At 48.6% G+C, this 23727-nt stretch overlaps 1 protein-coding gene across 1 annotated transcript in view; it reads left to right on the top strand.

The window, feature by feature from the left end:
* Positions 1 to 23727, top strand: part of LOC131562140 (serine/threonine-protein kinase pim-2-like) — a 55377-nt gene that overhangs the window by 926 nt on the left and 30724 nt on the right. The gene's annotated exons all lie outside the window — the stretch shown is intronic.

The raw sequence follows: 23727 nt of genomic DNA, 5'->3' as shown, positions 1-23727 counted from the left end.
GAAGCCTCAGGAAGGCTACAGGATAGCAAGTCCTGCACTCTGTTCTCGAAGGGCTCCTGCCACAAGGACAGGAGACTCCTCGTGAACGACAGTGGTCACCAAGTCCCCGGGCCTGGCCACGAGGGCACTGGCCGCAGGGATGGAAGATGCCTCGGAAAAGCTCCGAGACACCGAATCCCGAGGTCTGGCCGTGAGGCCAGCCACAGGAGGAATGCCTTGGAAAAGCTCCGGGTCAGCAACCAACAAGCCGGCTGTGCGGGGACACCTCACAGCACCGCTCTGTCACCTCCTGTCCTGTTGCATGCCCAAAGCACAGTGGCATTGCCTCGTCACCACCAGCACCCATGTCACCACGTGTCACAAAGGGTCCTGTTCCATTCCATTCCATGGTAACCGTGCTGTGCCGTGTCAGCAAGGGCCCTTGCACACGCTGCCAAGTGCTCTGGGGCTACCCCCACCCCACCCATAGTGCCTCTGATTGGAAGAAATCCATTGCCCCAAGTGTCTAAGACAGCCCAGGACACTCCAAGCCCAGCCCAGTGCTCGGGGAAGGACTCTCCACGGTACCAGCCCAGGACAGACAAGCTCGGTGCTGGCTCTGGAGCAGAGCAGCCTCCAGCAAGCACGAGGCAAACGCATCTTGCCAAGAGTTAAAACACACCAGAGAGGGGAGGTGGCATGAATGTGTGCATCAAGGCCTTTGAATTCACAGCTCCCCAAGAGAGCTTTGGGGCACTCGGCTGGACAAACAGGATCTGTCTCAGACCTGTGCTCAAAGGTGGGCAACAAACCCTGCCGCAGGTGCCTGGCTTGGTCTCTACAGGCCCAGGAAGATGCCAAAGCTTGTCTTCACATCCTTGGCCTGCCCCTCTGCCAAGTCCAAGGGGCCTCAAGGACTGAAGGAAACACAGGGAGTCAAATGGAGACACTTGCATCTGTCTCACTGGGGGCTCCTGGAGAAGCAGTTTCCTTAGGAATCAAGCCCCTCTCTTCCAAGGGCACTTCCCCAGATGTGTACATTTCCTGGGCAACACCAACACACTCTTAAGTGCGGAGTGCGGAAGTTTATGGACATCACACCATGGCCAATATGATCCAGTGAAGTTAAATTTATTATTCTTTAAATGACTCTATTTATAATAAATCTCTATTGTCCTTGCGTCTCTAGCTAATACATGATTGCTTAATCCAAGCTGTTCACGTGTCTAAAATAGAATGCTGATTGGATCACTTAATTTTTCATGTGTTTTACTGTGGTTGTCTGGCCCACCCATGGCTCACTTTCCCAAGCTTGCTGACAAACTTGCTGAGTCCTGATGACTCTTCTTGTACCTTTTTCAAGGATATACCGAGCCCATTTCTGAATATGTCCATAATTCATTCTTTGTGAATGTGTTCATTGTCCATTATTACAAGCAGTCTGGCTTCAGTGCATTGGCTGAATATGGCCATTGTCTTACCAAAACTTCTCAACCTGTAAAATATCTTCAACAGTTCCCTGCTTTTGTTTTTGCACAAGCCAGACTGATTTAATAGCATGGTCAATTACTTTTTGCAGACAGCATAGTAAGCAAGGCACTATAAGCAGAATTGAAAAAAGAATACAAAGACAATAATACCTAGAATTATTTATTAATTACATAGCCAAGAATACATAATACAGGCAGTAATACATAATGGCAAAGCATACTAAGTCCTTGAGCCAGCCTGTTATTCCCCAGGATTTTAGCCACTCATCAAAAGAATTCTAAACAACTGTCAGCTTTTTCATATTCTCCTTAAGCAATGACAGTTTCTTGTCAATAGATTCAGAGTGGTCAAAAAGATTCATGCAACACATCCCTTCAAAATCTTCACGCTCATCTCCTTGTGCTAGCAACAAAAAATCTATAGCAGCCCTATCCTGTAACACAGTGTGGTGTATGCTGCCTACATCAGTGGTGAGTTCCTTCAGTATTGCAGATGTAATGTTAATTTGTTTTCCTGTCTAACAAGCCAATCATTTGAATTATGTAAGGGCCTTTGATGAAGCTAATGTTGGTGTAAAAAGTGATGCCAATTTAACCGAAGGGCAATTCCACAATTCTACATTATCCTTGCAGTCTGAGCCTAATAGATGCACACTACGTTTTGGACGTTGGAATTTGTGCCTGATGTCAAGCATCTGATGAATGCTAGGGGCAAACAGTGTCAATTTCCCAAAATAGCACAGTCCCCCTAATGCTTTCTGAGGAATTGGAGGCCGAGCTTTATCTCCACAAAAGAGAAACAAAAGTAGAAAAAAGTTATTGCAGAAGGTAGTGTAGAAGGGACTTTTCTCTCCAATGATGTAGAAGCTTTTTCTGTAGTAACTAATGCTGCAAGTAGAGTTTGAGAACCTTTCAACTGGAAGATTTTAGAAAAGTTGAGAGCTGCAATTTCACAATTTGGTTGAAAATGCAAACTTGCACAGTCACTTCTGCAGTATATTTTTTCCATCTAACACATTTATTCCAGCTGATGTGCATACCCTAATAAGACTTAGAATGCCACCCTATCAGCAGGTGATGTTTCATAAAAGCTGGGAGGAAAAGTGTGCTCAAGAAGCAGCAAGACCTAGAGTGCAGGGTGATCCTCTGTATGGTTTAACAGCACAACAGTTACTTGGCAAAGGGCCCTGGGCTGCTGCCCAGGCTAGGAGCATTGATCAAGTCTTACAGATGAGCCAAGCAGCATATAATGCTATCCTTGCACTTCCAGATAAGTTACACACCATGTCTTTTGCACAGATTCGTCAAAGAAAGAATGAAGACTTTGATAAATTTGTAGACAAATTGCATGAAGCTATCGATAATCATTCTGATTTAAATTCAGACACAAAGATACAATTGTATGTACTTTGGGATCATTACTCCATTCCAAATGGCTTTCCCTTCAGTCACAAGAGCCTTCCATCTCTTCCAAAAATTGCCTGCTGAAACTCTTCTGCTCCCTTGCAAAGCAGTTCACTACTCCAGCATAACCCTGTAATCACGAACAGATGACTCTTCAACTAATTATAGTAGAAAAGAAGGGTATTTATTGCAGCCCTGGACACATGTGAACTAGTTTCCAAAGACACGTGCAAGGAGTTGCAGACTCCTGCTCTATTTCTACAGAAAAGGTTTCACATTAGGTTTCTAAGGGCCCATAATACATAATTATTACCTGCCGGCTTTGCATTTTTATCAACTGAATATCTATTACAGCTGCTCAATTGTATTCCCTTAACTGGGTGGGTGGGATTTTGATATGAGGGAGTGGTTGTATGGGAGGAATAAAGCCGTCTTCCTCATAGTGAACTCTTCTCCCATGGCCAGCTGGCAAGACCTTTGGACCTGCTGCTCATGGTCCAAGCCTCTCCTAACTGTTCAATTATTCTTATTTCTATTGTCTCTGCTTCTTCACAATTGCTTCCTCTATTCCTGTCACTCCTAACTTTATGCTCCTAATATATTTGGTACTCTTTAACTAAGGGGCGTGATTTCTGCTAGCTGTATTACTAACTTAGCTTCTTACCTCATTTGAAAATCTTAACTAAAACATGCAGTCTTCTACTATCCCAATTCTATTCCCAGCTGGCCCCTCGACTCATGCTCACTTTTCAATTATCCTAATTCCATTTTCAGCTAACCCCTTCACTCACCTCAGGCACATCCCCGACTGCCTCTCTCCCAGCAGCTCAGAGCTGCATTGCACAGCGCTTGCTGTGCACCACAGAGCACAAAGCAGGCTGCCTGGTGGGCCTGAATTTCTGCCAAACACGCTGCATCTCACACCTTTGCTCTGGCTCAGTGCAGAACTGCAGGGTTGCAGGCGCTTCCTCCCAGAGCTGCGTGAGGCGCTGGCTCCTGCAGATGGGCCCTGCCAAGCTGTCCCTGCCTCACGCTGGCCTCGCTTCCCTGGCACAAGTGCCGGGCCTGAAGGAGCTGCCCTGTGCTCCAGCCTGCCGAGCAGCCCGGCTCCCTGCCCCGGTGCCCAGAGTGCTGCACACACTGCTGGCCTTTGCCAGGAGTTGCAGGGCAGCCGGCAGAAGAGGAGGAATCCTCAGCCAGCCCAGCGGCCCGCGGCTGCCCTTGGCCTTTCTCTGCTCCTGGGCACACTCCAGACGGCCATGGCCTCCAGGCCGGGCTGTGCCCAGCACGGCTGCGCTTCCCCTCGGCAGCAGCCAGCTGCCACCTGGGCTCTGAGAGCGGAGGATTCGCCCGCTCCCAGCAAGAGGCACCCAGGGCCCGGCTGCTGCCCCTTGCAGCTCCAAGGGCCTCCTTCCAGCCTGCCTCTGCCGGGGCTCAGGCTGCTCCGGCCTCTGCCGGGGCTCTGCTGGGGCTCCAGCCCGGGCAAGGCCGGGCCCGCTCTCACCTCACAGGCGCTGACAGCTCTGCGCCACAGGAGACCTTCCCGAGCACCCTCTCTGATCTTTCTGCTGTCTCACTTGAGCAAGGCTCTCCTCCAGCCAAAGAGATTATTGCATTTAGGGATACAAATCCAAGTGGCAGGAACCCCATTGCTCTCCAGTCACAGCTGAAGGCCTGCATCTGCACAAGATGTTTGGGCTGCCTCATTCTTCCTTTGGTGTTGCCTTCAAATGCCATTGCCCTGTCTGCCTCAACTAGAAATACCACAGCTGTGCCATAACCAGCCAGTGGGTCATATTCCAAAGGCAGTGTGCTCTGGAGAGGATGAATGAAGAAGAGCCCTCCTCGCTTATGAAACCATACAAAAAAAGCCATATGTGTGACTTAGTACCAATAAAAAACAATTGGTAATTCAGAAGGAAATGTTGAATTTTCTGAAGGGGTCAGAAGGAGGAGAATCTTCCAAGTGAGCTGATGTTTCAGAAACTTTATTAATTACAACTCTAATCTATAATTCTATGCGACAAATCTCTTTAGCAACCCTACTCTACAATCCTACTCTAAATTGGTAACAGAGATAACATCTTGACATGATTGCTATGTTCTCGTCTCCTAGGGTTAGGGTTAGGGTTAGGCTTAGGCTTAGGCTTAGGCTTAGGTTTAGGGTTAGGTTTAGGCTTAGACTTAGGTTCAGGTTTGGGTTTAGGTTTAGGCTTTGGCTTAGGCTTAGGGTTGGGGTTAGGGAAAGGGTAAGGGATAGAGATAGGGATAGGGTTAGGGTTTGGGTTAGCATTTAAGGTTAGGGTTAGGTTTTAGGTTTAGAGTTTAGGGTTAGGGTTATTCATCTTCTTCACTGAGTTGATGACTTGTGCCAGGATGAATGGTGGCTTGGCTGAAGTTACAAATGGATGCTGTCAACCGGAAAAAAAAAATACAACAAAGAACAGTGAACCATTACTTTCCAAGCTCATTGCGTCAGGGACTCAATCAGGATACATCAAGTTCCTGGAAAGACCCAGAAAGAGGAGCAATGGGACCACCTGCTCCCCAGTCATCCCCAATGTGCAAGACCTTGCCATCACAGGCAAACCTGGCCCAGAATCCCACTCATCTGTTTATTGTGATGTCTTCATCATGCTGGGATTTTTGCCCTGCCAGTGCTCTAGAAATGGTGCTTTCTGTCCCTGGGTTTTCCTCCTTTCAGGAAACTCCAATGACTCACATAGGTCCCTGCCTTTGAAAGACAGGCACTGTGCTGATTCCCACAGGGACAGAAAGCAGTGTCTGCCTTTCCATGCCCTGCCCCTCGTGTGCTGGATGGCACCTTCCTTCCCAGCAGGGCCAGCCCAGTGGCACTGGGCCCTGCAGTTCCCTCTCTGCCACACAACCTGGCAGTAACCCTGGCACAGTTCCCGTCTGCTTGAGCGTGCCAGGCAGCAGATGGGGCTGGGACAAGTCCCTCCCAGCTGTCCCTGTTTGCGTGGCAGAAACCTCTGAGGGTGGGCTGGGGGGCACCAACCAGGGCCCCTCAGAGGCTCACAGTGAGCCCCCCACAGCCCCTCCTGCCCACAGCCAAATCTCTGACCCCTAGGCTGGGACTGGCTTCCTTGGGTTCCTCCACCACCATTTCATGTCTCTGTACCCTGCATTGCTCTACTTCAATTCTTTTGCCATTAGATAAAACTGAACACTCCACCAAATCACAAAAGAGGGCAACAGACACAGTCAGAGGACAGAGCACCTCTCCTCACAGGAAATGCAGAGGGAGCTGGAGTTATTCAGTTTTGTGAAGGACAGGCCCCAGGGAGACTTTATTGCCACTTTCCAAGACTTCAGAGTGGCTTTGAAGAAAGTGGGGAACATCTTTTTTAACAGGGCCAGTTACAATAGGATATGGACAAATATTTTTAAACACTAAGGGCATCTAATCAGAGTAGGTCTAAGGAAGAACTTGTTTACTCGGAGCATGGTGCCACCCTGGCACAGCTTGCCCCAAGAGCTTGTAGGAGCCCCATCCCTGCAACCATTCCGGCTCCGGTGGCAAAGGGCTCTGAGCAACCTGATCTCTTTAAAGATGTCCCTGCTCATTGCAGGACATTTGCACCAGAGGACATTTACAGGGCCCTGCCAGCCCAGCCCAGTCTAGGATTCCTCACCATTTTCATTTGAAGAGCAGCAAGAGTGGAGGTGAGGAGGAAGGGGGCTCATCTGCTGCCTTGGGCTTGAGTGGAGGAGGAGCCCATCCCTCAGAGCCTGTTTCACCAGCAGCCCCTTCACATTTTACCTGCAGGAGCTCCTTGGCAGACCAGCGCTGCTCCTCGTCTGTCTGCAGGCAGCAGCTCAGGAAGTCACGCAGCAAAGCCGAGAGGAGCTTGGGCTGCCGCAGCTGTGGAGTCCCTACTGTGGCTATCAGGTATGTAGCCTGGAGAGAAAGGAGACACCAGGCTCCACCTCCTGCTTTCACATCTCTAAGGCTCTCCCACATCCCTTTGTTTAACCTCTGTTCTTCAGTGGCAGTTTCTGCCCTGGCACAGACCCAGAGATGACTTTCCTTTACCAACCAAAAACCCAAACCCCGATGCAGCCACAGCTTTTCCACCATCCTGCAGATCTTGCCTTGGCAGCTGATTTCATTGCCTGACCTAGTTAGTGGGAACTACATCAGCAAAAGGACATTTGCTTCTCTGAGGATTCATGCCAGCTTGAGATGGTTTTTGGAAGAGGGACTTTGCTATACTAATTTCAAGGGTTAGTACAAGAAAGGCATCTCTGCAGTGCTTGTTGGTCCTTTAAGCGCACGTGCCCTAGAACAAAACTCATCAAGCTTTTTGTGCTGTTCTTGAAAACAATGGGAATTGGAAGAAAAGAAAGGAAATCCATCAGTTAATAGCCAGGTAGGGAAACAAACATTTACAATCTCCTCTTCAACACAGACACATTAAGATGCCTGCACAAATGTATTGGGATGAAAATGCCTGCTTGGGCACACAGGAGCCACTTGCAGCTCTGTCTCTCAGCAGTCTGAAAATTTCAGCTTCCCATTTTTGCAGCAAAAGAAAAATTGTCTAGGTCAGAAGAAGGAGAGGTTCCATCCCTATGGACACCCTCTAGTCATTTGGCTGCTCAAGTCAATGCATTAATGGTAGGCCCATCCCAGAAAGTGCCAGGAAACAAACAGGAGGTTTTGGCAGGCTCTCCACATCACCAGGCTCTGGCTTGGTGACGTGCAGAATGTTGCTTGGGCTAGGAGAGAAACACGGTCACTGAGTGTTTCAGCAGCACTGCACAAGAAGCAGAAGAGACTCTGTGCATTACACCCTCATGCCCATGTTTCCCAGTGAGAAGAAACTGCACACAGGGTTAGGTTCCTCTCTAAAGACCACGGTTTTAGAAACTTTGTTGGGTTTGGGTATCCTTCCTTCATTTCTGGAAAGATAACAACACTTTTAAGATGCTTTTTTCCTGTTATTAAGGCCATCTACACAGACAAAAGAACTGGAACCACTAACCCAAAGGAAAGTGTTGAGTGAGAATGGAGTTTGTTTGGAGTTTGTTTGCATGTGGTAAGGCTTGAGTTCCCCCACTGATGCAACCAAAAGTACAGCAGATGCTGATGTGTTGCAGGGACATTTGTAGGAGGGGACCTTGGTGGAAGTAGTTCCAGCAGAAGGCAATGGGATTTTGTCCAGTGGCACACAGGACATGAGACAGGTGAGAAAGACAGTGGGATCAGTGAGTATTTGCTCCTTACCGTGCCAGAACTTTCGCCCAAGTAAGGAGGTTCTTGTTCTATCATTTCAATTCCCACAATTCCAAAAGACCATATGTCCACTTTGGGGCCATATGGTTGACCTGTCACCACTTCAGGCGCCATCCACCAAGGAGTCCCGGTTACCGAGCACCGTCTGCTCTGCTCAGGGGTGAGCTGAGTAGCGAGGCCAAAATCAGCTGAGGAGAAAACAAAATACTGGTTTTATCTGAATTCTGTGCAGTTAGGAAAGCAAGCAAAAGAATTCCCCAGCAGAAGTTTGAAATTGCTCTGTTGAATCTCCTGGCATTGGAGACTTAAAAATCCCCCCATGTTTTACACTGCCTCTAGCAGTGGCTTTTGTTCTTTGGAAACTTTAGACTTGTAACTCCTTCCCTCTGGAAGGGACCCACACAGAGCAAGGCCACTCTTGACTGCTTGTGGCTCCTTCTACCTCTGTGCACGTTGCAACTGTGCCCTCAGCTCGCAGCAGGGGTCCCTGCACTGCCACCAGCACCATTTTTGGGGAGCTGGCAGTCACGCCAAGCAGCCCCACACCCACATCCCTGGAACGCTGCACCTGACCAAGAATATACTGACCCAGTTTGACAGAACCGTCGGTTCTGAGAAGGATGTTGTCACTCTTCACGTCTCGATGGATCACATCGTTTGCATGAAGAAAATCCAGTCCTTGCAGGCACTGAGCGAGAAAACAGAAACAGAAGGGCAAAAATGAGTGATGTGATTTCATCACACAAGAAAGGAAACAAAGAATCTAAAAGATTCCCTCTCCAGGGGAATGGGGAGTAATGGCAGAACAGTAATGGCCGCTGAGAGGAAGAGCTTGCTGCTCCAACACTTGCAGAGCAGGACCTTTCTTAGGAAAGGCACGTCAGCTTTTGAAAGAGCAACAGCACCTGCTGTTGTAGGCTGTCCCCTGCCAACCAGCCAGGATGACTCCTGCTGCAGTGCATGTGCTCAGATGCAAAGAGCATTCTGGCTGCACTCCTATCCTTTTTAGGTGAGCACTGAGAGAAACGAGTCTCTCTTTTCTTTCTTTGCTGTTTGTTTCAAATCCTGCCACCAGCACCTTTGCTTTTACAGGCAAGGAATGCAGTGAAGACAGACTCCAGGCAAACATTTAGAGAGGCAAGGTGGAGAACAGCAAATACAAATACAAGAGACAGAGCGAGAATAAAACAGCAGGAGATAAGAGTACTGGCACTGAGTACAGGGAGTGCAGGGGCACTGGCAGGCCTTTCACTTGAGATGCTTTTACTTGCCCATAGCATACCAGTAACACAGAAACAAAGCTCGGCACAGGAAACCTCTCCTGTTCTGAGCCCCTGTTTCCCAGACAATCCTGCCCAAGCCCTTGGAAACACAGCTGGGATTGCTGACCTCCCGACTGATGGCTGCCATCTCATCTTCAGACAGGCAGGTCTGGCTGACGATGTCGCTCAGGACACCTCCATCCATGTACTCTATAACCAGCAAGAGTTCCTCGCCCAGAAGGTAGCTGAAAGAAGGAAACAAGCAGGCAGAGATGAACATGCATGGCTACATTGATTTTTTGCTTCCAGGTTTCTTATTTCCAGATGCCTTTGTGACAAGGACAGAATCAAAGGAATAGACATTCCCTCTTGGCTGTGCATTATTTGCAATCTGAGCAGTCTCAAAGAGAAAGACACATCTGTGAAAAAGGAGATGTCTTAGATGGGCAGCAAATGAAAAGTGCAGTTAGAAACAGCCCAGATAAAAAACATGTAAGGCATGGTGTTTCTGGAAATAAGCACCTAGTCTTCCTGGCATGCATAGCAATGGCAAAGAGGGGCAGCAATCCAAGGGAAATCCACTTTAGGATGGTTCATCTGCACTTAAGAAACTTTAAAAAATCAATCCCAAATAAATGTGGAGGCAATGAACTTTGAGGCTATTGAGTTAGGAAGATACAGCTGATCCAGGTTTTGAATAATTTTGGAGTAATTATCAAACTAGGTGTGCCAGGGAAGACTCATGCAGACAAGATGCACTCTCTTCTCATCCATTGGAGATGAGTAGAGAAATATGAATAAATAAAAATTAATAGCTTTACTTGCTGCCACTGACCAAAGTGGGTTTTGAACCTCTCATGTTTGCTTTATGTAAACACACATCCATGGGATAAGACCATGACCTCTCACCTGTCTAAATAATTCACAACATTGGGACTCCTATACCTCTTCATGATCAGTATTTCATTAAAGGTTAGCTCCTTCCTCCTCACTCCTTGAAGATTTATTTTTTTTATTGCCACCTAAAATGACATTGAAAATCAGTAACTTGAGAGGTTGGTGGCACGAGACCACAAGGCACGTGGAGCGAGTGATTTTGCAATGACACAGCTGAGCTGTGCCAAACTGCCTTGTGATTAGGCACTGCAGTAATCAGGAACTGACATTCCAACAGCCCATTTCTCTGCTCCCTTGGGAGCCAGTTACAGGGCACGTGGGGCCACTGACATTTTTCCTTGACCACTTGGTAACAGCGGTGTCTCAGTTATCACCCACAAACCTCTGACCGCACTCTCTGCTGCTTTGTTTGGGACTCAGAAGAAGGAATCCATGCCTTAATACTCTGTGGGTACATCTTGTGATATGGGCAGGGCTTAGGGCTTTCAGGGACGCCTTGCAGATCTCTCCCTACGTGCAGTTCCCAAGTGCAGCACTGCAGGTGGCTAAGGAACTACCAGTAACTTTCAGATGGATTTGCTGGCAGCCAGAAATGAGAATTCAGGACTCTGAAGCTGCAGCCCCAAAGAGCAGTGAGGTGCTCGCAGGCACCACCTTTGTTTTAGCAATGGAGAGCGAGTGAGCGCGTCCTTCTCTGAAAGGAACCGCTGCCCTCCGTGCCTTCCTTCTGGCAGCTGAGGAGGACAAAGTCCCAAATGTGTTCTGTGGGCTGGCACCAGTCTGTGCTTCTTGTGCCTTTTCAGCACAGCTCTGTCCAAAGCTCCAGCCACAGCTCACACCAGAGGGGAAAGCCCTCGAGTGCAGCAGAGCCTGCAGGGGCTGTTGACATTTACCTCTCCTCCTGTGGCACTGTCGAGTGCTCTGTAAACATCTCCAAAAGTCCTAGAAACAAAACAGAAGCAGAGAAAGGAGAAGCTGTTTAGATCTTGCAGTGAAAGCCAGCCCACACAGGAGATCTCTGCTGGAAGTGTCAAAACCTGCAGGATGCAGGAGGGCTCTGCCAGAAGGCAGATGATGCATTTTCCTCTCAAGTGCATGGGCACTGGGCCTGTTCCTGAAGCACTGGGGTTCAATTTCTAAAGGGAGGTTAGTCTTTCCTCTTGGGTTTCACTGTCTAAACAGTGTGGTTCCTATCCTGACCACAGAGTGTTTCCCTCTTCAAACCAGGGGAAAGAATTGTTCCTGGGAACTGTTATCTCACAGCTTTGATAGGGCATAGGTTGCTCTTTCAGGCTAGCAAGTTTCTTCTCTTTTCATTAGTGTGCCAGTATGATTTTGAGACATACACAAAATACTAAAGAAATTAACACAGAGCTGTCCCACACTTGAGAGACAAGGAGACCTTCCAGGTCCTGTTCCTTGATGCAGGCAAGACCTCGGTAGCAAGGCATCTCTGACAATGCCTTCTGAGCCCACTCACAAATTCTGAGCAGCATTGAGAGATGGGACAATCTATCCCCAGTGTGTGATCATCTTTGCAGCTGGCCTGACTTCACGCTGGATAGACATTCCACCCCAAAAACACCTGGCCCATGGTTGTACAGGAGTAACTGCTGTTGGACTCACCCGCTGCCAATATAATTCAGATACGTGTATTTCATCAGGGGATTTTCAGTGGTGTTCACCATTCTCCCTGAGGGAAACAAAATGCAAGATGCTGACTTTAAAGCAGAGATCCCAGCTTCCAGGAGATACAAAAGGCAGCCCCAGCGCCTGGAACACTGAGCCCTTTGTGGTCGGCTGGGTAACAACAACCACAACCAGGCAGACAGCCCTGCAGCACAGGTGGCCAGCACAGAGACTGATTTGTACAGTCCTTTGAAGAGTTCTCTTGACAGGAAACAAAGCACAGGGACATACAATCCCAGGAGAGGAGGACATCTACCCCACCTTCCAGCAGTTTGCCAAAGGAATGCCTTCCCATTTGTAAACCAGAGCCGCTCCAGCTGTAACCGATCCTGATGGGGCTTTCAGCATCAGGACCCTGACCTGTTTGTGAGCAGGCTGAGCTCAAAGCTGCCCCTCTCCCAGCTAAGGAAGGCTCCAGCCTCTGCAGTCCCTCCAGCCCTCAGGGACAGGGCAGCGACCACAACAAGGCTGGCAAAGCCCAAGCATGAGCACTGACAGGCACTGATGGGAAGAAGCCAGAGTGAGCCTGAGCCCCGGACAAGCTGTTGCCCCCATTCAGGACACAACAGGATGGGCTTTGAGATCAGCCACACCCAGGCACAGATCAGTGCCCTTTTTGTCCCAACAGGTGATGGCAGACACAGAATGCACTGGGCTCTGGTCTCAGCCCCACCAGGTCTCTTATCTGAGAGCACAGCACTGGCAGCTGTTACGGGCAAGAAGCAGATTCATTGGGTTGTGCTGCAGAATCACAAAGGGCTTGATGTGTTTTCCTAGAGACTGATCTGAGCAGGGCCTGGGCCAATGGGTAGGATTCTAAGAGTCATGGGAAAGAGTGGGAATCAGGTATGGAAAAGTGCCATGGATCTGAGGGATATACCATGGCTGGGCTGGAGGCTCTCTCCTGAGAAATGCCTGCAGTACAGTTTTATCTGACCACGCCACTTGGATGTGTCTCCTGGACACATCTTGATAAGCATAAAACTAGAAGATTAAATAAAGTTTGTTATCAAAGTCTCTGTTTTTTCTTTGGGGGCACATGGAAAACACCTTGTGCTCTCTATTTGTCTTGTAACCTGATGTTCTTTCAAAGTAGTTCTTATTGACAAAAAGATAGCATTCTCTTCTTGACAAAAATATAGCATTCTCATGAAAATAAACTGCAGATGTAGTAGTGGTAACAGGAACAGTCATAAAAATGACATCAGTAAAACGTGGGGTAGAAGGGCTCCTTCAGGATGGAGAAAAACACAACAAAAAACCCCCACCAAAAATGAACAACAGAAAAGCAATCCTACCCCACCCCCCCAAAAAAAAAATCCCCAACCAAAAAGACAAAACTCCAAAGTCAGTCTATTTCTGTGAAGTTTGTTTGCTGTGATGACTGGTTGGAAGTCAGGAGTCTAAGGAGAATTTAGGAAGCTAAAAATTCTGTTCAGTTTGGCCACTAGCACACAGGACTTGCCTAGATCATTTGCAAGGTCACAGCCTTCTGCTGATCCAAGAACAATCCCTGCTTCAGCCTTTAGCAGAGAGGGAAGCTCAGGCAAACCCAAGCCAGTCCCAGGTGCCCTCAGAGGCAGCAGGAACACCCAGAGCTCTCTCGCTGCCTCGGAGCACAGCACTGCCTCTGGGGAGTCCTAAATGGCCCTGTGACACCGAGCTCAGGAGGAGCATTTGGTACAGCTCTGCTGACACCTGCACACAACACACTGTCCCTCAGATAAGAAACACCCCAGACATACCCAGCAGCTCCAGGTACTCCTCCTCAATCTCCTGTTCCCGGGATGTGCCCGAGCCTGAGTTCCCAGGTTTCACAGAAGGGCTTCCTCGAGGTGATGCTGCTGCAGCAGCAGGTTCAGAGCCCATGATGTGCTGGACCTGGAGCATTTCTGGTGGGCACTGTTCCTGTGCCTCACTCCTAACTTGGGGTCCTTCATTGCCACACATTCCCTGCAAGTCTTCGCAGGCTGCCCGGTGAGATGTCAACACTTGCACCTCAAGTCAAACAGAACAAAGCAGTCAGACACTACAGCTTGTCCCTGTCGGCCAGGAGTCATCGACTGTGAGGAAAGGCAAAGAACAGATTGACAGGGGATACAACAGCTTGTTTCAATCCTCCATCTGGGTCACCAAGTTCCACTGTAAAAACACCTCAAGAAAAAAGGAGAGCAGGAACTGGCCAGCAGGAATCAATTTGGATGACTGCTGGCCAAAAGGCCAAAGGACAAGTTTCACTGTCCAGGGCAGAAGTTGAGATTCAGCACACCAGGAAATGTCCTTCAGAGTGACTGTGATACACACACCACAGCAGCATGGCACTCAGAGGCATGGCCCCACTCCCTGCTGCTCTGCACTGGAAAGGCAAGAAGGGCAGAAACCACCAGATTGGTGACTGCAGTGGCTGCATCCCTCTTTCACTCACTTGGTTTTGCAGAGACTGACGGAAGCGATTAAGTTTCTCTCTGATGATTTTCATTTCTTCCTCCAGCCGCTTATGCCTTGCCTTGATCATACTGTGAGCTGTCTGAAGCTCTGCATCCAGCTGTTCCTTCATGTTCTCTAACAAACAAAAGAGAGGATATTTCATGAGTGGAGTGGCTGCCACTCTTTCACTCACCTGGTTTTGTTGATCGCCCCTCTGCTGATGGAGATTCTCCTCTTGAATTCTTCCCATGTCTTCCTTGTTCTTTCTCTTCACTGCAATGATGTCACCCTGAGCTTCGGGCAGCTCTGCTTGTGGCTCTGCCTTGATGTTCTGTACACACAAAAGCAGAGCAAGGGACTGAGAGCTGCCATCAGGCTCAGCTTTTTTCCTCTTGCAGCCTCCAAATCACATTTATTCAGCCCCTTCTTTCTGCTTCCCTCCCCACATCCGCCTCCCCTGCAAACCTCCTGTCCCAGGGCTGATCTCTGCAGATTGCAAGGCTCTGTGCCTCCATTGCCTGTGGGACTCCTGGCCTCCTCAGTGCCAAGAGTCTGGTTTATGCCCCTCTCCCTGCCCTTCCCTCTGTGCCCTGGCCAGTCAGGCTTACCTGGCCATTCTCCTGTGGCTCTTCCACCTGCTGCCTGAGCTGCTCTTCCTGCTCTCGGGCAAGGAACAGCTCTCCCTGAGTCTGGCATGGCAGCTCAGATGAGGCCGTGTGCTCCTGCTCTTTCTCTAGAAGCACCTGCACAGAAAGCAAGAGAAGATGGGTTTCAACTTCCCATACGCCCTTTGTGGGCCAAGACTCACAGACTGCTGGGCTCACACGTTCCCAAAGCACTGTGCTGCTGCTCTCCTGGGTCGTTCTCTGCCCGAGGGGAGGCACAGATTCCAAAGTGACCCTGGCCCTACAATCAGGGGCCATCTGGGACTGAAGCTCCAGCAGCCTCTCAGGCAGCTGACAGGGAAGGGGTGGCATTTCTCAAGGGTCTGGTGAGGGCCTCCCTCTGCTTCTGCCATGTCCTGTTTGTCTTTCAGTAGTGACTGACTCCCTGCCCTGTCCCACAGCTCCATCCTGGCTCTGCAGGGGCTTCCTGGGTGAGCTCACTCCTTGTGAGAGACACTTCTGGAGTTCACCTTCTCTTCAGGCCTGCACCAGCATTCCTCCTTCCTGACATCCACACTCTTGTTAGAAAACCGGGTCATTCAGGAGATAAGGATGCATGCAAAGATCTCTGATGGAAGTCAGAGAACCTCTATGGCCACCTCAGTATATGGAGGAGGACCAAGGTGTTTCTTCTCCCTCTTTTGTCAACGGAGAATTCTGACCAGCAGTAACAGAGTTTCTCATAAGGCCCCATTAACGAATGCACTTACACAGCCCTGGGGATGCCAGTGAAGGAAACCATGTGTCATGTATGGCATGGCATAAATGACCAGAGTCACCAAAGACCACCTAAACATGGAATTGTTCCACCTCTCTAGGAGAGGCAGAAGTTTAAAAAATTAACTGGAGACTTCAGGGCACAAGAGGCTGGAGGAGGAAAACAGCACTGAGGGGAAAAATCACCATCTCTGGAGGGGGAAACATCTCTGCCTACTCAGAATCGGTCAAGGGAACATGTCTGTAATCCTCTCCAGAAAGGGATGGTTTAGGTCACCTTTGCACCTCCAATTGCCTTGGACCAGAGCCAGGAAGATTCAATTATGTAAATGCTACATAATTAGTTAGTTAGTTAGTTAGTTAGTTAGTTAGTTAGCTAGCTAGCTAGCTAGCTAGATAGATATATAGATAGATAGATAGATAGATAGATAGATAGATAGATAGATAGATAGATAGACAGATCTTATTACTGAAATCTCCCTTTACTGTCCTTTCTGTCACTACACACATCAGCACTCGGCAGCAGTGCCCCAACCAGCAGCCATCCTGAACTTGCTCTCCTGTTGCTTCAGTAACCCACACTCTTGGGGAATCTGGAGCATGTAGGTCCTTATGGAATGCAATCAGACCCAGAGCATTGCACTGGGAACGGCTCTCTTTGTGCATCTGTGCTCGGGCAAGTTCTTCGCTTGGACTCGGCCACACTGATGGTGCTGAAGTGGCTGGAATCAGAAATGCAGCCCAGCCCCTCCCAGCTCCTCTAATCTCTGAGCACCAGCTGGAATGCAAGGGCATTGATTTCCTACTCAGTTCCCAAACACAACACACACTGATTCCCTGGGCAGCCAAAAGACACGGGATCCATTAACCTGAAAGTTTCTGCCATGGCTGCCAGGAAAGATTGAGAAAAAGCTCCCTGGAGAAGGAGAAATTGCACAAGGCTTCTCCTTCTAGCAAACAAACAAATCAACAAACAAAATGTGAAAGTGTTACCCACACCAGTGTCTAAAGCACTTGGATGCAGTGAAGGGATGTTTGGCAGGGAAACAGCCCTCGTGCTGAGCATTGGCTCTATGGATCCAAGGCAGGGATCTATGGAAGTCTGCCTGAAGGTCCCTCATGAGCCCCCATTGTCCAGGCTAAAGCTCCCTCAGCCCCTCCTCCCTGGCCTTGTGCTGCACCCCCTGCCCAGCTCCCCTGTCCCTCTGTGCCCACGCTGCAGCCCCTCCATGACTTTCTGCTTCCCAGGGCCCACAGCTGCACACAGCACTCCAGCTGTGGCCGCAGCGCTGCCCAGCACAGGGCCACGCTCCCTGCCCTGCTCCTGCTGCCCCACTGCTGCTGGCACAGCCACCGTGCCCTTGGCCTTCTTGGCCCCCTGGCCCCACGCTGCCTCATCTCCAGCTGCTCACGGCCGCCAGCCCTGCGTCCTTTGGGCCACGCAGCTCCCCAGCCACAAAGGTGCCCATTGCACTTCAGATACAGAGGCACCATTGCAAGATGGCCTTCCTGTGCTACCACCTCATGTTCCAAGTGGATATCATAAAGTTTGATAGGAATAGGATTCTAAGTCACTCTGTTTAAATTAAAATTATCTAATTCAACTGTACAGGAAATTGCTCTTAATTAAATTTTCCCTATCTGCTGTCTGCAAGCATCGTTCTCTTTTCAAAACTAGGTTTTTAGTTCTTCAAACTCTGAGAAGGAAATTTAAAAATATCTATCGCTGCCTTTGTTACTTTTGTTTCAGGCATGAATATGGTTTTTCTTTCGGCCTTCCTAGCTGGCCCTCTTCAGTCTACTGCTACTGGCCAAGCTCACATCTTCCTCTACAATTCTTAAACACCAGGAACATGAAATGTTCCTTTCTCACTCACCTCAGGATCTTCAGCACTGCTGAATACACACTTCAGGTGACCTGTAGTGGGCAGGGAAAATGAACCAGATGGTGTGAGAAAACTGCCTGGGCTGCTGAATCCAACAGAAAAGTCAACCCAAACAGAGAAGATTTCCCATTTTGTAACATCCCTCCAGGAGGTACATTTCATTCACACAGCCAGCAAGGGATCAGGACAGTATTCTTGCTTTTGCCTTCAACCTGTTCAACACTTCAACCTGTTTAGCCAGTAAATGAATACAAACATGACCAAGAAAATCCAAATTGTTCTTTAACACTCAATGCTCCTGTTCTAGAAAACACATAAAACAGCTTTTTAAATCCACTCCTTCAGGTCTTTTTTTTGTTGTTTTTGTGTTGGTTTTTGTTTTTTTGTTTTTTTGTTTTTTTTTAATCAGTTGCATGCACTAATTCTCTTTAATTTGCTGGAAATGCTTGCCCAGAAATGCTTCCCCAAAATCCCCCTGAGCTGTGGCAGACACTCACTGCTTTAGAGTTTGCATTTCCTTGCAAAGAGAATCACTAGTTAAGCACTTGGTAAAGGATCAGTTAGACAGTTAAATCCTTTCATGACAAAATTTAAAAAGAAAGAAGCTTTCCCTGAATTCTGGGAACAACTGCAGAGATTTTAAAAGGCATTCCAAGAAGCTCTGCCAGTCTGCATTTTCAAAGGTGTCTTGCTTGTCCCAGCAAACTGAGGAAATTACAGACTCTGCTGCCACAGACTCTCCCGTGGTGGGAACAGAAGCCCTGCAGGTTCCCCTGCAAATGCTGCCCCTGTGGCTACAGACACCCCCTTTTAGCTGAACATCATGACGGGAGCTTTACCAAGGCAGGGGCATCCCAATGCTCTTTCTGTTTCAAAATCAGAAACTCAGCCCCCAAGAAAGAGCAGGAAGACATACAAAAGCCAGGTTACTTTACACCCTAACAAAGCAGAAGGGAAACCTCTACTTACGTGCAAAGTGTGTTATATAATAAATAGAAAAGGAAACGCCATAAGCAGCAAAAGCTGCTTTGGCAAGGTGGTGAATCATGCTATTAGTGTTGTGCAAGTTTGCCCCAACACTAAAAGAACAAGCCTCTTGTCAGTGAGCAGCTTCCCACTGACAAACACTCGGACCAGGAGGGGACTCCTGCTCTCAGCAGGCCTTGGGCTGCTCTGACACTCAGGCCTTCCGTGCACCAAGGCAACCTTCTGATGCCACTATGACAACGGGGCAACCATGCCCTGACATCACAAAGGGACAGCTCTGTGTTGGTCTGTGAGTTTATGCAAAGCAATAACCAAACTTCCCTACAGAAAACACAAAAGAGCCTGGGAAATTCTCATCTGTCACAAAGCAGCAAAAATTCCCCTCATAGGCCAAACCCTGTTGTTCAGAGGATCCAAGAGGAACTCCAGGAGTGCCTCAAACACCTACAGCCTGTACCCCAACTGAGCACTCAGATGGGACCCAAGCAAAGGAAACCAGACCAAGACAATGGGCCACAGCATTGCATATGTGAGAAATGGCTCTCACTTTTAAAATTTTAAAGGTTTAGTAAACCTTAACAAAGGACTGAATAAGAAAAATTATGGCAATGGGAGTCTCTGTGACTAGCAGCCATTTACAAAAAGGATGCTCTGCCTTTTATACCCTTATCACCTCCAAAAGTTTTGTCAGTCAACTCTTTCTCTGCTGTCCATTGGTGGAGATTACTTTCCTGCATCCCGACTGGAGGTCAGGTGTTGTTACACCCTGCCTGCTGGTCACAAGCCAGCTCTCCCCAAATGCCCTGACTACCCAGGCTGTTACAAGGGGGACAGGAAAGAGGACTATGGGAGGATATATTACAATATAATCACTACTCATTTGAACATCCACATAACATCTGCTTCTTAATTGTCAGAGCCAACCATTGCATTACTTGTCCAGAACACACAGAACCAGGAGAGAAGCCACTGTTGGCATCACAGCTGAAATGCTTCCTAACAAATCTCCCCACATATTTGCACCTTTATTGGACATGCCCAGGGCTCCGGTGCGGGTACATCTCTGCCTCTCTTCCCCTTTGGCAGCAGTCGAACTGGCAGCATCTGCCCGCCAGCAGCAGCTGCTCCCAGCTGGGAACGCCGCTGGCGGTGCTGATTTCCAGAGGCTTCTGTGTGCCAGGGGAAGCCAAGGCAGGAGCGGGTTGAACGGCGCTGGCGCTGCTGCTGCTCTGTGCCAGAGAGCCCCGGCTGGGCAGGGCACGGTGCCCACTGCGCTGCGGGCTCCTTCTCCTGCCACAGCTGGGCACACCTGGCAGCAAGGCATGACAACCTGTGGGCAAGCCAAGGGGTGTCTGGGGCTGCACTGCTCTGCACACACCCAGCACACCTGCAGCACACAATTTTAACCCTCAAACTGGTAAACCAGAGGGAAACAGCTGGAAAAGATTTCATTTCAACCATTCTTTATGCTTCAATAGAAATGACCAAAATGAAAGCTACCAAGCAGGGCCCAATCCACCCTGCCAGCTCAGTGTGAGAAAAGAGGCATTACTTTATTTCAGTGCTGGGTGCGTGGGAATCACTTCCCTGAAACATGCACACCCATGTGTTAGTATCCATGGAAGTAAGACATTACTTTCATCACTTTTATTCATTACTTTGCTCAAACTCACAGGCTAAACATCTAACAAAGTATTTGACATGTTTAAATCACTTCCCCAAAATTACTGACATTTAGAGTAGGGGTCTCTTGAGGGTCTCTGGTAGTCATGTGGTGAATATCCTGTTCCTCAAATTCTCCTTCCATGGTTAAGAGCCTTCTTCTCCTTGAATGCATTGCAGCTACCTCCTCAGTGGGCCCACTGTCTTTATTCTCAAGGCTGACATCCACTTGCACACATTAACCACTGCTGTGAGGGAAGGTACGACTAAGCACTGCCTGTTAAAGCTTAACAAATTCACAATTTGTTGCACGTCAACACTTCCCCAATATCTCTCGTTCCTTCTCTGGGAATCAAACACAAGCATTTTGTGATCCCTGAGCCCAAGGCCGCCTCCAGCCCTCCTGTCACCCAGCAGCCCTTCTCTCCTCACAAACAGCAGGCCCAGCAGTGCCTTCCCTCACTGGCTCAGCCACCAGCTGTGTCAGGAGTTCTCTGTCACACACTGCAGGACCATCCTGGGCTGTTTGCTCTCCGCTGCACTCTGTTGCCAGCCGACACCCCCACCCTGTTCCGTGCCCCTTGCAGAACCCTGCACCTGCTGTCCATGGGCACCTGGAAGGGGAGGCACTCACGGCAGAGATGCACCAGCTGCCCTGGGCAGGAACCAAAACCCTCTGGGGCACAGCTGCTGGCCTGGGTCTGGCACAGCCCTGCACACCCCTCTCCTCATGGGCTCTGGGCTGGAAATGCAATTGCACTTTCTGCCTCATGCAGAAACACCAGGGCTGCACAAACAACGGCCAGCAGGCCACATCCCAAAGGCACTGCAGCATGGAGCTGAGAAGGAAGAAGACCCTTCCCCAATTCCTAACCATACCAAAACCACCATAATGGGGACTTTTAATCTTCTAAATGTAGAGTTGATTCACAGGATGACAAGGGAATCTTCCAATGGAGTTGAAGTTTGGTAGAGTTTTTATTCTGAGTCCTACTCAGACTGTTGATTTGAAAATTTATTTGAAAATATTTTTTTAAAAGGCTGTGCAGTCATATGGTTTTGTTCTAATACCAAAATGGCTAGATAAAATGTTCTGGCATTTTAATTGCATCCAAACTGATTAGTCAGTTAAAGGTTCCCTGCAGAACAGCCACTAAACAAGAAATGAAAATCTGTTGACTGTTGACTTTGCAAATTTCTACTAAACTTATCAGACAATGAGGCATTTTTAGATAGATCATAGAGCAAATTAATTCCTATGGATAACTTGATTTGGATAAACCTGTTGATTTCAAATTAAAACTGCCAGCACATACTAAGTGGAAATCTGAACACTCAGTTCTATGAGCTCTGAATTATTAGATAGTCATTGTCTGCCATATTAACGAAAATTATCATTCTGCCTATTTTTTTTACTTACAGCCAGGTCTTCAACACTCTTTGTAACATCAGAAAGAGAGTTTGTAGCAATGTGAACCATGGGTTGGTGGAGCATTGCAGAAGGCTCCTATGCCAGCACTAAATGTTCACATTTACCATGGCATCCCTTCTTGCCTTTAATTCCAAGCTACAGCTCAGTTCCTGCAGTACAGATTCACACTTGTAGTCTGTATCTGCAGCTGGTTCTTACTTCCCTGTCCAGGAAAAAAATCATGCTTGGATCTCAAATCAAAATAAAACGAGGAGAGAGTCAGGTTCTGTATAGGTATAGCAAAAACTAAGAGATTTTTTTGCAAATATGTTGAAAAGCAGTTTGTAGATGCTGCAAAAACGGCAGATTAAAGACTTGCACTCTAACTTGCAAGCTGAGCTTTGCCTGTTCTTTCTGGACTGATTTCTTTAGGCCAGACACTGAACCCAATCAGTAAGAAAATCAAAACCACAGGAGTAGTTTGGAGAATATTGTAAATTTTTCTGTCATGATGCTTTTTGCCTGAAAGTTCTGGCCATCATCCGATTGGAGTAATTAGAGGAGATTGAAGCCATCACACTGTGCCTGTGCACACAATTCCTTCCCAGGGGTAATCCACGAAGCAATGCTGACAAATCCACACCAGCAGCTGCTGCCACACAGCCATGAAGCAGAGAATCTGTATTTCTGCTGCACTTGGACAGCTGAAGATGCCTCTGCTGAGCTAATTTTAGTGACTGCCCACCACAGATGAGATCTTGTGGTCAGTCTCCAACAAGTCAGGGCAGTTAATATTCTGCCTAAATGAAGTGAGTCTAGCAATACATAGACCATGGAGCCTGAGGAAAGCCAGCAGCTGTGGGAGATTTAATTTGTTTCCGTATCTTTCTTTTTACTAATTTATTGCAGCCAATTAGTTAAAGAATGGAAACTTTTGGCATACCATTGGCTGGAAGGTTGGTCAATCTTCCATTCATGACTCCTCTGAAAGCATCACCCCAGTGTTTTTATCAGTAGCTCTTCCATCATCATGGCTCACACAGCATTTCCTGCAGCTCTTGCTGGAGTCAGGGAAAGGCACCAGGAGAAGGGGGAGGAAGCTGTGTGCAGAGACTGTGTCAGCTACAGAGACATTTGTTTCCTCTGATTTGGCTGAATGGCTGCAGGAGCCTTGCTGGCACTGCTGGCGGGGTGGCCTTTTGCAGGGCTGGGCAGAGTTTGGGGCCCAGGATCCCTGGTCTCGGTGGGACACCAGGGTGAGCAGCCCCTGTCCCAGGCAGGAGCAGAGGTTCTGTGGCTCTGCCCTGGGCACAGGGACCTGCCACTGCCACGAGCTCCTGCTGCGGCTCCTCTGGGGCAGCTCCTGCTCTGCAGCGATGATGGGCGCAGCTGGGGGTGGCTGCAATGGAGGGGGGCTTCCAGTGGGCTCTGCTGGTCTGCCACACTGGAGCCAGCAGAGCTTCTGGAAGGAGTCTCCTCTTGTGAGCTGCTGGAGCTGGAGCTGGCACTGGCCACAGAGCCGCTGTGTTCATCCCTGACAGGCCCAGAGCACAGCAGCCTCTGGGCCTCCTTGCTGCACCATGGCACTGAGGAGGCCATGGACCAGAGGTTCAGTATGTGTGACTCAGCTTCCTGATAAACTGTGCTAAGAAAACCCTGCATCCCTCCTGCCAGATCTAAGACACCCAAGAAATCTGTGGGCACATTAGGAACTCAGAATTGTTTGCATTTTGAACAATTGTCTTATGAGTGCTTTTGATTGTTTTTGTCAGTTTGTGTTGATTCAGTTGATCCTTCAGAGAAGCTTTCCTAATAATATAATATATGGGGAATTGTGGAGACCCTGGGGGGGCATTGCCTGGTCTAGGGAGACACCAGAAGCTTCCCTCAAAAAGCTGTTAGACCCCATTGGCTCTTTCCCCTGTTCCTATGTCTGTTCCTGTGTTCCTGAGCCACACCTTCCCTATTCCCTGATTGCCCCCCTTATCTTT

Source organism: Ammospiza caudacuta, chromosome 10 (genome assembly GCF_027887145.1).
Source record: "Ammospiza caudacuta isolate bAmmCau1 chromosome 10, bAmmCau1.pri, whole genome shotgun sequence".
Classification (NCBI taxonomy): domain Eukaryota; kingdom Metazoa; phylum Chordata; class Aves; order Passeriformes; family Passerellidae; genus Ammospiza; species Ammospiza caudacuta.
Note: the sequence above shows the minus strand (reverse complement) of the source record. Positions and strands in the feature narration are given on the sequence as shown.